At 44.9% G+C, this 4,241-nt stretch overlaps 1 non-coding gene across 1 annotated transcript; it reads right to left on the bottom strand.

Moving 5' to 3' along the window:
* Nucleotides 1-534: 534 nt before the first annotated feature.
* LOC113379017 lies at nt 535-688 on the bottom strand. The gene has a single exon (XR_003367326.1). It is a non-coding gene; the product is annotated as a 5.8S ribosomal RNA (ribosomal RNA).
* Nucleotides 689-4,241: the final 3,553 nt, after the last annotated feature.

Below are 4,241 nucleotides of genomic sequence, written 5' to 3'. Positions count from 1 at the left end.
ATGGACTTGAACTCGCCTGCAACGCACCGAGATAATCGGATCCTCCCTAACACTACATTTCCCAGCGTCCGTCTCCGCCGCGGGATTTAGTGCTGGGCTCTTCCCTTTCGCTCGCCGCTACTAAGGGAATCCTAGTTAGTTTCTTTTCCACCGCTTAGTAATATGCTTAAATTCAGCGGGTAATCTCATCTGCTCTGAGGTCGTATTTTGATTATGATGTGCTTGCAAACTTAGTAAGCAAGCGCACACCAAAATCGCGAAAAAACCTTTGAATCGTCCAAATTTGCCGGAACGAAACCGCATTTCGAAGAGTTCGGGTTTTCCGGTTATCGGAGGGTCGCAAGAATATAAAATCTCTAGACACAAACACAACCCGCCGTAATCCCACAGAACGTCAACGAACGGAAATGTCCGATGTTGCAAAGTGGACTGGCCACAACGTTGAGTGAATTATTTAAGAGCACGCATATACGCGAAACTCCCATCATTCGCCGGCAAGCCGTTTAAAGTAAGCGGCAGTCTGGTGATGTTATACGACTCTCAGCCAGAGGTGGTCCGGGAACAGTACCGAGGACCGCAATGTTCGTTCGAAATGTCAATGTTCATGTAGCCTGCAGTTCACATGTCGACGCGCAATTAGCTGCGTTCTTCATCGACCCACGAGCCAAGTGATCCACCGTTCAGGGTGATTTTATATATATTTATACATGTTTCGATCGTGATTCCCTCGAAATCGTTTAAGATAACTCGGGCGATTCTGAAACTAGTATGATTATTATGGTTACAATTAGTACACCGTAAAGCTTTCGCTTGTCGGTCCGAGATACAAAATCTCGTTTTAAAATTGAAATATGAATATTTCACTGTGTGTGAGATTGAAAATAGCTTTCGCTGATTTTTCATTTCTTAAAACAACCAATGAAGCGAATGTTCAAATTCGCACAATTTGAATAAAATGTGCAGAGTATATAGAATACTAACGCAAGCAATTACTACAATCGACTTTAAAACACTAGACTTTCATCTAGCGCCCCAAGAATTGATTGAGCTATGCGTTTAAAGTATAACATTCCAAAGAACGCTGTTTTCACAACGAACTTCGTCATTCGCTCAGACATCTGGCGATACCGAGCAGATATACATGGCAGTGCTCTCACACAATGCATAAGAGCGCTAAGCGGTTGTAACCGCGTCACGCTGCTTTTGCACACTGCGCAATTTTTGCGACTAGCTCCGGTCAAACGTTAATGAAACGAATGATCATTGCCAGAGGCTTTTGCCCACAGTATATGTACTATGGGAGCGCACAACATTTAGTCTGCAACATTATATTGCGACATATAGCACAGTTTTATTTCACTTAATAGTAAATGTACATTAAATCCTTCCGCAGGTTCACCTACGGAAACCTTGTTACGACTTTTACTTCCTCTAAATAATCAAGTTCGGTTATCTTCCCAGCAACATCGGCAACGTCGAAACGATGCCGCGCACCCGGTCCGAGACCTCACTAAATAATTCAATCGGTAAATAGCGACGGGCGGTGTGTACAAAGGGCAGGGACATAATCAACGCAAGCTTATGAATCGCGCTTACTAGGAATTCCTCGTTCATGGGGAAGAATTGCAAGCCCCAATCCCTAGCACGAAGAGGCTTCAACGGATTACCCGGACCTTTTGGCCAAGGAAAACCTGCTGATCTCTTCAGTGTAGCGCGCGTGCGGCCCAGAACATCTAAGGGCATCACAGACCTGTTATTGCTCAATTTCGTGCGACTAAATGCCGCCTGTCCCTCTAAGAAGATATATTTGTACGCCGGTAGTGAGAACCACAACCAACAACGACCGAAGCCGAAGCGGAGGGTCTTTGCGATACCAGAAAGTACGTCTATTTAGCAAGCTAGAGTCTTGTTCGTTATCAGAATTAACCAGACAAATCACTCCACCAACTAAGAACGGCCATGCACCACCACCCACCGAATCAAGAAAGAGCTCTCAATCTGTCAATCCTTCCGGTGTCTGGACCTGGTGAGGTTTCCCGTGTTGAGTCAAATTAAGCCGCAGGCTCCACTCCTTGTAGTGCCCTTCCGTCAATTCCTTTCAGTTTCAGCTTTGCAACCATACTTCCCCCGGAACCCAAAAGCTTTGGTTTCCCGGAAGCTGCCCGCCGAGTCATCGGAGGAACTTCGGCGGATCGCCTTCGAACCTCTAACTTTCGTTCTTGATTGATGAAAACACATTTGGCAAATGCTTTCGCTTCTGTCCGTCTTGCGACGATCCAAGAATTTCACCTCTAACGTCGCAATACGAATGCCCCCAGTTGTCCCTATTAATCATTACCTCGGAATTCCGAAAACCAACAAAATAGAACCGAGGTCCTATTCCATTATTCCATGCACACAATATTCAGGCGAATGAGCCTGCTTTAAGCACTCTAATTTGTTCAAAGTAAACGTACCGGCCCACCTCGACACTCGGTGAAGAGCACCTTGGTAGGATTTTGAGTTGGGCCGCCTTTTGACGGGCTAAGCCCACCGGTAGGACGTCCCACAGACATGCCAGTTGAACACCGCGAGCGGTGAACCGACAGTGTGGGACACAGATTCAACTACGAGCTTTTTAACCGCAACAACTTTAATATACGCTATTAAAGCTGGAATTACCGCGGCTGCTGGCACCAGACTGGCCCTCTAATAGATCCTCGTTAAAAGATTTAAAGTGTACTCATTCCGATTACGGGGCCTCGGATGAGTCCCGTATCGTAATTTTTCGTCACTACCTCCCCGTGCCGCGAGTGGGTAATTTGCGCGCCTGCTGCCTTCCTTGGATGTGGTAGCCGTTTCTCAGGCACCCTCTCCGGAATCGAACCCTGATTCCCCGATACCCGTAACAACCATGGTAGTCGCAGAAACTACCATCGACAGTTGATAAGGCAGACATTTGAAAGATGCGTCGCCGGTACTAGACCGTGCGATCGGCACAAGGTTATTCAGAGTCACCAAGTCAAACGGTGAGCAAGGCAAGCCCGCCACCGATTGGTTTTGATCTAATAAAAGCATTCCTTCCATCTCTGGTCGGAACTCTATTTGCATGTATTAGCTCTAGAATTACCACAGTTATTCAAGTAATGTGGGTACGATCTAAGGAACCATAACTGATGTAATGAGCCATTCGCGGTTTCACCTTAATGTGGCTTGCACTGAGACATGCATGGCTTAATCTTTGAGACAAGCATATACTACTGGCAGGATCAACCAGGGTGCTATATATATATAATAGCATAGTGCGTAAATGTCCCTCGGCGTCATCCGAGAGACCACACTTTGTATAGAAAAGTTCGATGAATATTTCTAGCAACGAATTTTCTTACATATATATATCTGAGTCGTACGATATTCCCTGAACATAACGAACAGTTTACATCGCGACTTGATATTTTATATATTCTGCGCTTACACAGAGGCTAGACCTTTAACAACCGTCGAAACGGCGGTCCGTACATGAAATTTGCGGTCCGCAGACCCAGTTAATTTCAAACAGTCTCTTTACCCTTCGTTAGATTGAAAACGTCGGGGCAAATTCATTATAAGAATTCATCGTTATAACTAACTTTTATTCTCGCTCGGAGAGTATTGAGTTGATTGCATTTGTATATTTTATTTTACGCATAAGAGTCTTTGCGTCAACGACACATGCCCGCGGATATGCTGTACAGTATGGTTGAACACTTATAAATAAGGTCCAGAACCCGGCCGTAAACCGACATCCGAACATATACGGCGTATATTATTCTAGACACGGTCTACGACAGTTTGACCTGCAGCGACGGGTCGCCTCGGGTTACCGTGCGAACCATCACCGCGATGGTCTGGACAGGCTATATGGCGGGTCGCAAGAAAATAAATTCTCTAGGACGCGCAACCACTTTAGCAATTTTAGAGCACGTTGTGGTCCAAAAACAAACGTCCTCGCTTCAAAATTGAAATATGAATATTTCACTGTGTGTGAGATTGAAAAATCTGCTTTCGCTGATTTTTCATTTTCTTAAAACAACGCAATGAAGCGAATGTTCAAATTCGCACAATTTGAATAAAATGTGCAGAGTATATAGAATACTAACGCAAGCGTTTACTACGATCGACTTTAAAACACTAGACTTTCATCTAGCGCCCAAAGAATTGATTGAGCTATGCGTTTAAAGTATAATACTCCAAAAGAACGCCGTTTTCACAACGAACTTCGT

This window comes from Ctenocephalides felis, unplaced genomic scaffold, assembly GCF_003426905.1.
Source record: "Ctenocephalides felis isolate EL2017-DRISC unplaced genomic scaffold, ASM342690v1 CF-g0.4_SCAFFOLD_01886, whole genome shotgun sequence".
Lineage (NCBI taxonomy): Eukaryota > Metazoa > Arthropoda > Insecta > Siphonaptera > Pulicidae > Ctenocephalides > Ctenocephalides felis.
The sequence above is the reverse complement of the archived record's forward strand: the minus strand, read 5'-3'. Positions and strand labels throughout refer to the sequence as shown.